Genomic DNA, 13,358 nt, shown 5'->3' with positions numbered 1-13,358 from the left:
TGTTCTCCGCAGGTGAAGCCATTTTATTTTTGTTGTTTTTAACGGAAGGTCATACCATGAATAAAATGATGTCATTAAACTGGTCCACGGTGCAAAAAGAGGATCTCTAATATTAAATATTAATTAAATAATCTTGCTGAATTTCCTCAACATAATCCGACATTATTATTATACCAAACTGGAATAAAAATAAACTGAAAATAAGATAAATGGTAAGTCTAAACTAGTTCTTCATGGTCTAATGCTGAGATGAGTCACACCTTCCGATACATTGGAATGATGTCACGATGACAGCAAGCAATCCACCTTGTGATTCATTTTCAAATAGTTTCTGTTCATAAATAACCTCATTATTTAATTGGAGGAACAACCAAGACAGAGTACTATATGGTATTCTATCAAAGAAATTTAATATAGCAAATTTTCTGTCAATAACTACTTTTCAACGTTTGTGTAATGAAACATATTAGTGCCTCTTACGCCTTTAAATAAAATCAAACAATTATATATTGCCAGTAGCTTTAAAAAATACAATTATTAATTAATTTAGTTTTTTTTTTATTGTAATACTAAAGCGGTTTTGAAAACAAACATGAACAGAAAAGACAGACACAGATATTTGTTTCACATTTTCATTCATTTTATTTTTTTGGAACATTTTATATTGTTCACAGACACAACTGCAAGAGTACACATTAAACAAGTTAACATTTAATACTTAAATCCATAGTATAGTTTTTAAATATCTTTAAATATTTATACAATAATGCAAGAGGCTTGTTTTAAAATAATCCAGAGGCACTTACCTTCTTAACTCACCTTCACATGACACACATTTGTTGAGGATTTTTCTAGTTTAACTTTATCATAACATAATTGATCATCACAATGTTGTTGTGGAAGCTGTGGGCCTATAATCACCATGGCAACACACAGCGTCTGTGAAAACACAAGCGAAGACGACAGTCATTAGTAAGAGTACGTGTTGAATGGGGTTTCACACAAACACAAGGTGAGGCTGTTTCTCTCAACGACATATATGTGCGTTTATTTGTGCATCTATCAGCTGTCTGCATCAACTGTGTGTGTCACTGGTGCTGAAGCAGACAGTCATGGGTCAGAGGTCAAGGCGGAGGTTGTCTGGGCTTCCTACTCGACCCCGACGCCTGCAGAATAGGAACTAACACAGCGAAGGGTGGGGGGTCGTGTGTCACCCCCACCCTTCGTCGCCGCACACACCAGACTAATATCACCTCTGGGATTAGGGTCCAGACACAAAATAGTGACCCCGACGCACACCCGCACACGCTCGCTGTCTGAGGTTCGCTTGGTCATAAAACAGTCGTAACGTCTGATGCAGGCAAAGGTGTGAAGCTCATCAATTGATAAACATGTTTGTTGTAATCATAAAACAAACTTATGTTACAATTTTGTGACACAGGCTCTCGACAGCTAGCTAACTTGTCAGAGGCAAGGAGAGTCTAAATGTTCTAATTATGGCGATGACTATCATATCTATATTGGGATACACCCTTGACAAACAACTGCTTAATATGAAGAATAGGTGCCAGATGCTGATCGCTGAATTACACTCGATTTGATCATCTCTCCTTGTCTGGGCCGCATTATGTGTAGCTATCATTGAGTTAGTTCTTAACAAACAGGTCCTCCTGCACCATTGATGCTGTATTTACAGCAAAATAACTTCCTGCTTCAAAAGTAAAAGCTTGAAAAACACAGCTTTTTATTACACCAGTTCAAAAGGTAAAACAAGTTGATAAAAAAGAATCATACAAAAATGAAGTGAAAGTCTTTTGGTTTCATGACATAACTGAGACCACAGTCTCTTCTACTCCCACATCTTCACCCAGGTTTGACAAAACTGTCCACGTCAGTATTTCTTTTTAAATTCAGGTTGTCAAAAATGTCATATAATACCAAGAGTTCAACACAACATTAAAAAACTCCTTAAGAAACAAGCATTAGGTGCTTCTGGTTGAGATGTCTCATTTGACTCGAAATAGTCAGAGACTGCAAACCTCCTGAAGGCTGCAAAAGGATCCCACCACACGGTGGACACACCTGGTTTAAATGTCAGATGAATGAGCTCTCACGTCAGATGTCCTTTAGTGTCATTTAACAATAGCAATGTGTTGTTCATGAACGATCAGTTTGAGTCTTTAAAATGACTCTTTCTGTGTGTAACTGTAGCTACCAATGCAAATGACTCTATGAACAATAAATGAATCATGTTGATTTTTCCGATCACTCTCATGCACATGCAGGGGGGTCATGAAAGGACCCTCAATATATTTTTGAGTTTCAATCAAAGATATCTTCGGAGGAAAACGGATAAACGTTGCTAAATGTTGACGGCAGGAAGAGCTGGATCCCGTTGATATACATCAGGCCGTTCACATAATTGATCATCACACTGTGATGTAACATCAGTAATAACATTGACATGCCTGACACTTGTGAAAAGCGCTAATCAAAGAGAAGCAAAGCTGCTGGATCTGAGGGAAACTGGAAAGAAAAAAGAAAAAAAGGTCAAACTCAGAGGCGCTGACAGGCTGTGCTGCCGGGCCAACCGGGAAAACTCCCAGAATAAGCCAGAGTGTTAAAACCACTAATCCCCTGTATTATAACAACATCTGTGAGGTCTGGAGAGGGTTCGGCAGTGATTAGCAAACGGTGTAAACAATGTCTTCCGTGAAAAAGGAGGGAGAAAAAGGAAGAGAGAAGATCTTTTAAGAAAAGTAAATGTGGAGAGAAGATGGAGAATAGCAAGCAGGTGAGCTGGGAGAAGGAGCTCAGAGGATTGAGGGATAAAAATAAGAAAAAAACTGCACAGGGGATAATTTTAGAAGTTATTAAAAATCTAAATTTGGATAAGTACAGTTGGGGGGTGGCGGCTGGTAAAAGGGAGAGAAGCAGATTGGTTGACAGCGGACCATAGACCAGGCGTGCGACGAGACACTGCTAATTATTCAGCTAAACTGAAGAGTGGTGGGGTTCTGGGACCCCCTGAATGGCTTTAAGAACCGAGAGGAGCAGGCTTTGGGTGCTGGAAGTGCAAGAGAACCAGGATGATGGGGGATGGGGGGTCTCTTTTTTGTGGGGGGACACATAAGAGGGGGTGAAGCCTCTCTCTCTGCTCAATTCAGCCGAGGAAACCCGACTGACATCCCATTAAGGTTTGGGACAGGGCACAGGGAGCCTGGCGACGAAAGGACAGGAGAAGGAGCGGCGAGGGAGCTCCTTCTCTGGGAAAGATGCTCTCTCCACGCCGACTCCCCCATTAGGTGTCGCTCGGCATGTTAATTCCACATTACCGGCACCACAGAAGCTCAAGATAGGGTGACTAAATCAAACCTCAGCTGATCTTTGACAGTACGAGGAATAAAATAACAAACTACATCATCAGCATAAAGGGATATTTTGTGATTATCCAGGAACAAAAATACAGATCAAAACATTTGTGTATTTTCTTCAGGTCATCGTGAGTCGAGGACACTTCATTCAACACCTTACCGAATCAACATCTCAGAATAAACCACCGTTTCAGCTCGAGACCACTTTTGTCCAATCCGGCTGTGTGTCAGTTAAACCCCAACATGGTATAAGAATTCTCGCGGTGCAAGTATGGTGCAATGACCCAGCAAGAAGCACAAGACAGTGATGGCGAGTGACGATTGGGTCTGGTGATGCAGGTGGACAGTTTAATGAAGATGCTTGCCCTGAGAACGTATGAGAAAAAACATGTTGCATGATATGTGTTGTATATGGTGTAAAACACCAGAAAATGAGTCCAACTGCTCCGTGGGTGACCCACGAAAATGTAAGTGCAGGTGCGAAAATGAAAATCCGCCATCAAGTTGTTGGTGGATGTTTTTTCTCATGGTTACATCTGTGCTGCATTATTAACCTTGTGAAATTTCTACTGGTAAAAACTGTTGTCTGGCTAATATAAATATATACTGTATATAAATATATAATATAAGGTTTACATTTGGTGTGCTAACCATGCCGTTAGCATTCACAAGTCTTGTATTATTTGACTGTCTAATCTCCAAAACAAGTAAATGTTTTCTTGCTGGAAAAGATTGTGATTTTCCCGAAGTTTATGGGAACAAGCAAATGAGTTCATAATGAAGAACAACCACGGTTCAAGAAAAAAATCTGCACTTTTAACACAGACTTCTTCCAGTTTTGTATCACCGTCACACAACTCATCCTAGTTTTTACAAATCTTAAATCCTGTTGACTGCGACTAGTCAAGAGTCCAGTCATTAAAAAAACATGTCACTGGATCGGGCCAGATTGTGTGATTTTCCCCTCCTTCTATAAGTGACCGTGACGGCGCGTCAGGCTGAATGAGGGGAGAGAGGAGATGCCTCCCGATGGAGCGCCATACTACATCCCAACGGGACCCTTCCCACACATGAGTGGGGGTAGTGGCTTTGTTGCTGAGTTAACTTCTTAAAACACCTTTAAAAAAAATCAGAGGCCTTGGTTAACTAGTGGCAGAAGGACAGAGTTTCTTTTCAGAAGGAAGAATTTAATCCAGTGGTCCTGGAGATTGTACTGGTGCATGAGTCATTTTTTACTAGGGCAAACAGAAAGAAAAAAATAATTTGTATAATCTCTGTTCTATCGATTATTACTGTCTGAAAGGATCGGGATTACATTCTTCCTTTAGTTCGGAGAACTGACTGCTACCATCTTGTGGCGGGATGTTTAAGTGAAACACAAAAATGAACAAACTTGTTGTTTGAATCCTTACATGTTAAAGAAAAGTAACGTAAAATAATTAAATTAGATAAATAGTTAATTGAAATAAAAACCCTAAGAGAACTATGATGAAAAAAAAAAATGATTTGAAAGCCAACCAAAGAAAAAAGAATGAAGGCAGTTTGTTTTATTATGTCAGCTGTTTTTGATACAGCATAATATTGACAATAAAGTTGCAAAAACCTGCTGTGCGCAACAAACATTTCTGTGCAGAAGTTAAACTCTATATGTTTGACCTGTGAAAAACGAAACTTTGCAGTGTTTGTATGCATCAGCATCAGGTCACTGTGCCGTCAACACACACCCTCACCAAGAGGATGACAGACTTCCTGCTGGTGAAACAATAGGTTTGTCTGTGTGTGTCTCCGTCAGGGTGTGTGTGAGACAAACAACGTCCTGGCCGCTGAACCTGGACTTGATATCTGGTCTCGATGGGCACGCAGGATGACAGCAAAAAATGAAAAACAATGAAGTGCAGGCCGTCGGGCTCACAAAAGAAGAGCACAGGTGTATTTCCATATGAGAGTGTGGGGGTTCAGAAAAGCGCCCCACTAAGATGAAAATGCACACATGCCACCTTCTCCTCGCCGCTCTCCTCTTCCTGTCTCGCTGTGCTCATGCAGCAAGGACCCTAATCTTGCTGCCCGCTGCACGCCTGATGAAAAGCAGGGGGAAAATATCTCGGGCGGTGGAGGCCCTAATGTAAGCATAGCGAGGGGTACACCAGGAGGAGTTTTTGTGGCAGTGGTCAGTGTTGACTCCATCTCAATACATTTACAAATATCGTTTCTCCTCCGAACACTAAAATATATGGACCCCTCATTCTCCCCTATTCAGAATGATGGTTCAGTCGTGTATCAGAAGGAGGGCACAAAGACTGCTTTAGTACAGAGGTTTAAGCTAAATAAAATAAAAATAAAATATATATACTGTAAATTGAAAAAAGGATGCTGGATAATGGAAGCTTAATACCGTATAAAAATATATTTCATTGTCAATTTTACTTATTTAAATTGTATTTTTTGTTTGTTACTTTATACCTTTACAAAGTCTTAACTAATTTTTTTGTTGTGCAAAGTAAGTACTGTATAGTGAGAATATTGAGTTTTGTATCTAGAAAAATACTCAAAGAAAATCATGGAATTTATGTTTTCATTGCATGAAATGACAAATGCTGCAGAGCTGATTTAAGATTATTATTATTGTAATTATTTTGTGTAGTTGTTATTAATGTTTTTATTCACCCACGCTGCAGGGTAGATTCCACCGCTCATTTCTGCCCACTGTGGTCACGTTAATTAATGAAAATAAAAGACTGTTTAATTAGTGTTTATAACTCCCTCATATCATGTATGTTAACAAATGTTTTTTTGTCATTATCTTATTTATTGTTGAGCTTACTTTACTATTTCTATTCTATTTTATTTTTTTCACTATCAATATTTTTTATATTTTGATGTAAGTTTGTTTAAGTTATTATTTTGAATATGTGTACTGGGTGTGTTAATATAATTAAAAAATAATATTATTATCATACAATATATTTTTGACGGATCATCATACATTTATGAAATTAAAATAAAAAAACACAACATGAATACAGTGAAAATACTGTATAACTTTACTGCAAATATAAGTGTATATTAATCTCTGAGAATCTGCTGTGCAAAATGATCTCGTAATCCTATTACACTTAAAGAGTAGCAGGTGTTCTATAAAATATAAGAAAATCAACCAGACAACGAGTGAAAAGCAGCGATGAACAATTATAATAATATTTTACAAAGTCTGGTTTTGTGGTTCTAGGGATGTAGCTCAAATAAATCGTCTCTTGAGTTAATATTTCGTAAGTAAGGACCATAAAGCCGTCCTAAATCTATAAGTCAGCTTTAAATGTTTTATTTCCGGAGATAAACTCCACACACAGTATATATTCTGTGGTTGAGTGATTTCAGAAATATCCTGAAAAATACAGCTGCAGATTTTATTAGCAGATAAAGTGGCCATATTTTACGGAGACAAATTTCCTGGATGGGATTCTGAGTGACCTTTTAATCAAATAGATGCGGATGTAAAGGAGAGCTGGGCTGTTCCAGAGTGGCCGTTGGAGGGGAGACACTTTCATTTGGGAAATAAAAGCAGAAGAAGGCTTCCGATGAAGCAGGTTGATAAACCTCTTGCAGATTCAGTCAAACCGTACTGTCAGATCAGCGCCCGAGGAGAGTTAGAGGGGGAAACTGAGGCGGCGTGGAGAGCAAAACACCAGTGGAAAGGGTCAGCAGGGAGGAAGCCAGACCCCAGAAGCGAGAGATTGTGTGTGCAATGCATTTATATTTCTGTGTGTGTGTGTGTGCACGTCGACCCCAGCTGGGAAGACATTTACTTGACATGCTGATAGGGATTTAAGCAGTGGGTGGGTGGTGTGTCTGAAAAAGGTGAGTGAATGTGAAAAGAAAGGGAGCTGGTAGAGACCAGAGGATGATAGTGGGTGGGGGGTGGAGGACTGGTATAAAGGGGGAGGGGAGGTGGTGGGGACCAAAGGGGCTCACAAAACTGCCATTACTAAGCTTGATTTCAACTGGAGCTGAGACGATTAGGAGAACGTGGAGCAGACATGAGGGTGTAAAAGAAGCTGGTGGTTTGTGGGAGAACACTCCAGGAGTGGGAGGAAAAGGGGGAGTTTTTCTATTGAGGTGATGAGGACGAGCGGTTCCGTCTTTCAGATGGTCTAATGAACCAAAGATACACTCTGGAAAAAAAAGTTGCAGAGGAAATGGCGTCATCAGGACATTCTACAAGGGGTACTTGCCTCTGGAAGATTTGATTTTTAAGGAGAAATCTTGCTACACTCTACACCTGGTGTACCCCTATATATATATATATATATATATATATATATATATATATATATATATATATATATCCCCAGATTCAAGTCCGCAGACAATACTACAAAACTTGTTACTACAGTATCGCAATACACGTATTGTTGACCCTGTATTGTGTTACATATCGCAAGATTCTTGACAATACACACCCCTCAACATTATAGAACATTTTATTCTGACTTTCAAATAAGAATACTTTTTGTGTTCACATTTGGTCCCCATTCATGCTCTTGTTATTCATGAGCTAGAATGTAGATTAATATTTACTTTATACCGCTTTCAAATGTGTGCATTTTTATTAAAATGATTTATGTTAAGCAACTATTTTTATCAGTATACCTTTAACATGATATAGATTAAACATTTGTTCATAATCATTAAATGGCATTTGGCAATTGGCAACTTCTGGATGAAAGAAAAGCTAAACATAAAACCATAAAAAGGTTCACGCTGAAGAAAGCATCTCTCTCCATTCCTCCCCTCCGTCCCCAAAGTGTAAAGTGCTGTGATTGGATGGTACAGTGGCAATAAAGAGGATTGATATTGACTTTCATCAGGAAAATGAGACGTTCAAATTAGCAAATGGCTGAAAACAAAAGAAGGTTTTTTCTAGAGAGAGAGTTTTCAAAGGTGCCCGAGCAGGTGCGTGAGATGAACGCCATGTTTCTGTTTGAGGGGTGCACAGAAAATGAACCCTGAGCCGACATGTTATATTACAGGAGGCAGCAGACTGAGACAGACAGGGGGGTGGAGGGGGCTGTCAAAGTGTCTGACTGTGTTTGACTGTGGACGGCTGCTGGTGTTTGACCAGAGGGGCCGGCCGGGGCTGCAGGACTGATTTCTGGCTCCATTTGGCGCGGGGCCTGCTGGAGACTGGTCGAGGGGAGGGGGGGGGGGGTTCCCCTGCTTCTGAGTGCTGGTCGTCCCTGGAGCGAAGCAATAAGAAGCAGCTTATAAAATCAGCAAACACAGACAGTCAGATGGGGATGATGGGCAGACGACACCCCCCCTCTCAGGATGAACCAACACCCACTACCCCTGACCTTGACCCCTGGGGTCTGTCCGGGCCAGTTCGTGAATGGAAATGGCTGCAGCTGCAATGTCTGGCCGCAAACTACACACAACCCCCCCAGACCTCCTCAGACTCCTCGTCATCATCACACTAGTTCCCACGCTAGACTCGTCTGCTCGCCTGTCTGAAATCATCTCCTCAAATCTTACAAACATCCTTTTAGATGTCCCAACATATTTATTTAAGCCAAATTCATCAGGATTACCTCAATATCAATATAACATTACTACAATACTAATGCTGAATATCCCTGGTTTGTATCTTAAACACCAATTTTCATGAATAATTATTATTTATTTCACATTTATATACCAACTTTAAAGTGTGCACATGTGGTTCAGTGATTTCATAAATATCCTGAAAAATAAAGATGCAGATTTTATTAGCAGATAAAGTGGCAATATTTTAGAGAAGTGAACATGTGTCTGTGAAGAAAATCCTAAAACTAACTAAATAAATAAATATATTTAAAATAGAAACTTGAAAGGGAAGTATATCAGTGCCATCATAATATTGTGAACCTGGTCTAGAAAGCGCTTTATAAATAACTATTACTTACTTACGTACTTGCATACAGTTGAATTTAAAAGGTTTAATGTTGAACAAATTTTTTGGGGGGAAATTGAAATGTTGTTTTTAATCAATGAATTAATGTTTTTCGAATAATTAAATTCAATATATTGAATTGTTCAATAATTGTTTTGAAATCATTTATTTATTTTAAAAAAAAATCGCACATTTAATTTTTTTTATACATTGAGTTTGATATTCTTATTCTAATAATTCAACTAATAAATTCAATGTTTTTATTAATTCGTTTTAAATATAAAAATGTTGGTGTAATAGTGCCATCAGACCATACCAAAAGAGTACCGAGCTACTTGATCGAACTTGATCACGTCAAATGTAATTTAAAGCTTAATCCAGCCCTACCATAACAATAACAATATTCAAACTTTCAACATTTGTAATATTAAATTCAACCATTCAATATTCTGCTGGCACTGATATACTTCCATAAAAACGGAGTATTCAGTACACTCATGTGACATGAATAGATTTTGGGGAGTGACTGATGTTGATGGTGAACGTATGCACTAATCTAATAACTCAACGTATGTCTGCTCATACGTATCATGACTTGTGTGTGGGGGGATTCAAACCAGTCAAACTTCACATTTTCATTACAGCCAAATCTCAGGTCTGTGCTACACCAACATGGCCTTTTGAAAGGCGGGCAGGCAGTTTAATCACACGTACAGCACTACTCCATTTTCATTTCCTTTTCATGCAGCCGCCATTCCCGTCCGCCCTCATAATTCTCCCCTCAGAGCTGTCGGGCTGTTTGCTGCCGGTTGAAATGACATAATCAGTGACTTGGATAAATGCACGACTGATTTTTTTTCTCACAGTCCATAATCACACTTGCGGCTCTGTGGTGAAACTCGGGAGTCGCTTCTTAAGGGCGCTAATTCCTCATTCGCTTCCCGACAGAGGAGCATGTTTATATTTTAAAATATGGATTTTCTAAAATAAACAGCATCAAAACAGACATTGTTTTGTCATTAAGAAGTAGCTTAAATCTGGTGACGGGTCGAACTAAGTCGTTCACCAAACGTTTGAGGCTTAAAAGAAAAGTGCGTGGATAAGAAGAGACGTAATTGAGCGATGGCTTCAACTCATACTTCAAAGATTGAATCATTTAATCAATATTTTAACAAAAAAAGTAGATACAGTCAAATTGAGAGATACATCCATGTCCAACCAAATTCAATGATTGTTGTCTCCATTGAGACATTTTTCTGTTAAAGGTGACCAACGATTGTTTTTTTGTTTTTAAATACAAATTTAGGACCATTTATGTTATGGAGGACAAACACTTTTTTGTGTGATTGAGTTTGAGACTTATATTATAGGGCTGGAAAATAAAAATTCGTCAGGGGCCACATTGTATTCTGTGACTGTCGTAAGGGGTCATAAAGCCAATAGAAAGAAGAGAAAAAAAGTTTACATGAACATAACATGAAATTAAACATCACTCTAATTTACTTCAATAATATTATGAAGAAAACAACAAGTACTCACAATAATAATTGAAAACTAAGAGAAAAAAGGCCTAAAACAACAAAGAATAATATTATAGTGTTGTAATATATTGAAATAAATAAAAGAAAGGAAATAAAATTCTTACTTAGCTAACTTTGCCCTGGTCTGCTATAGGTATCAACATATCAGAAGTTGCCCGCTGAGGACCTTGCCTCTTTTATAAGAAATGATACCTTATTTGAGAAAAACATAGTTAATCTATAAATTCAATATTTAATGAAAAGGGTTGTATAAATAAAACTTAATAACGATTTAAATAAATATGTTAGATGCTTATGTTATGTGGGATATTATGTCAAAGTTTTATGGAAAGGTTAGTAAAAAAGTGTATACTTCTCGTGATTTAACTGATCTAAACTGGTTTAAATCCTACCTGTCAGATAGAAAGCACATGTACATGTCAACCACCTCTCATCAATACACACTAAGGTCAGCTATGGTGAACCACAAGGTTCTGTTCTTGGTCCAATCCTATTCACAATCTTTATGCTCCCACTAGGGAACTTGATCAGAAGACACTCTATAAACTCTTACTGTTATGCTGATGACACCCAACTCTACTTGTCAATGAAGCCAGATGAAAGAAATCAACTAACACAACTACAGTCGTGTTTGACAGATATCAAGTCCTGGATGACCAAAAACTTCCTTTTACTGAACTCGGACAAAACTGAGGTTCTACTAGTTGGACCACAACATCTCAAGACAATCGTTAACTAATAATCTATCTTTCCAGAATGGACTTGCTCCTGCTGCTAGCACCACTGTAAAGAATCTGGGTGTCTGCATTGAGTTATCATTTTACTCGCACATAAAACAAATCACACGGATCGCCTACTTCCACCTTCGTAACATCTAAAAAATCAAGCACTTTCTTCCTTTGGATGCTGAGAAACTACCTCCAGGCTGGACTATTGTAACTCTCTTCTGTCAGGACGTTCTAAAAAGTCTCTCAGAACTCTCTCAGGTTTCTTCTAAAAGGAAGTTTTTCCCCGAACGCCACACTGTGCTTTACTCATTATCGAGTTGCTGGGATCTGTCTTTCCTTTCTCCACTATAGTTTTACTTAAACTGTAAAGTGTCTTGAGATAACTTTGTAATGCTGAGACACTTTAAATTGAATTTAATCGAATTATTTACAATGACACTGAAAAAAGCATTTTCATGTCTAGCTAGAGGCTTGTAGGACGACATATTGAACGTTCTGAGCTTGCGTGGGTTTCCCTTAGTGGTACGCCAGTTTCCTCCAACAGTTGGAAAACATATTCAGGTTAACTGACAATTCTACATGGTCTCTCAGTGCCCAGGGATTGCTCTGAGATCTGTTGAGCCCGTCCCCTGCCTCCTGCCGGATTACTAGTAGGATTGGCTCCAGCATCGCTGGAGTTCCAACGGATGGATTAAATAATATAGCAATCATTTGATTTAATTTATTGTCTTGAATCTTAGATTATTACTGATTTATATTCCAGGCTTGCTATGTGTCAACGAACTAAATAAATGAAAGAAAGAGACGAAAGCTAAGTGTCGGACTTGGCAGTAATAGATAAATATGCTAACTAACAATATGTTTATGTAGTGGTCCCTCGTTATTTTCCAGTTCCCCTTCAGCGGTTTCACTGTTTCACAGATTCACTGGCTTACAGTACTTATAATTTAAATATATTGTATGCTTTCACGGACATCAAATATCCTAGTCTTTGTTCACATTGTTACAAACATGTGCTTTATTTGAACAGTAGATAAACATCAAACAACCACAGAACTTTTTGTTTTGTCCCATCTGAGCTTCAGTCTCGCTTCTCTCTACTGAGTTACGCAGCAGTTTAGAAACACACACAACCGTCAATGTCATTAACATAAAAGCTTTCTGCAGGAGAGAGAGTGTCCTTTATTAGCTGTAAGTGACTGTGAATGGACACATTAATAACAACATGACACGGTCACACGTGTGTTCCGACAGACACTGTCATAAAAGCAATAAAAGCCCCTTAATCTGGTTCATCACCAGAATTTTTATGTGCATTTGAGTTTTTTACTAACCAGTGTTGGAATGCTAAAGATAAAGGATCACACAAATTCTGATCCTCTCAAATGAAGTCTTTTTCTGTCTTTGCATCTTTAGAATTGGCATTTAAAACACATACTAGACATGGTGGCATGTCTTCGGTAATTAGGAGAAACCTGGAGTACCCGAGTAAAAAGCAATGAATGCATAAGAAGATCATGCAAACCCTGAACAGGAAGTCCTTCCGAGTTTTGTGCAAAGGTCCGAGGGTCAGAGAGGGTCTCAGTGTGAAGACTGTGGGAGAAACCAGTTGACTTTCCCTCAGTTGAACCACCATAGTAAGGTAAGTAAAGTAAAGTTTATTTGTAAAGCAATAGATATAAAGCAATAAAACAATATACAGCTAAAATAAATGCTTTAAAAGGCCAAGACACATAAGACAAACACAGGAGTCCCAGAAAATCAAGGAAAAGCCTGCACAAATAAGAAT

The 13,358-nt window shown here is 38.5% G+C and overlaps 1 long non-coding RNA gene across 1 annotated transcript in view; it reads right to left on the bottom strand.

Annotated features, from left to right (window-relative positions):
• Nucleotides 1–639: 639 nt before the first annotated feature.
• The window catches only part of LOC148087171 (uncharacterized), a 39,642-nt gene continuing 26,923 nt past the window's right edge, over nt 640–13,358 (bottom strand). Inside the window, exon 4 of the long non-coding RNA XR_015710557.1 lies at nt 640–939. This is a non-coding gene — a long non-coding RNA (uncharacterized LOC148087171). The remainder of the gene's footprint in view (nt 940–13,358) is intronic.

Source organism: Callionymus lyra, chromosome 2 (assembly GCF_982586985.1).
Source record: "Callionymus lyra chromosome 2, fCalLyr1.hap1.1, whole genome shotgun sequence".
In the NCBI taxonomy this organism is placed as follows: domain Eukaryota; kingdom Metazoa; phylum Chordata; class Actinopteri; order Syngnathiformes; family Callionymidae; genus Callionymus; species Callionymus lyra.
Note: the sequence above shows the minus strand (reverse complement) of the source record. Positions and strands in the feature narration are given on the sequence as shown.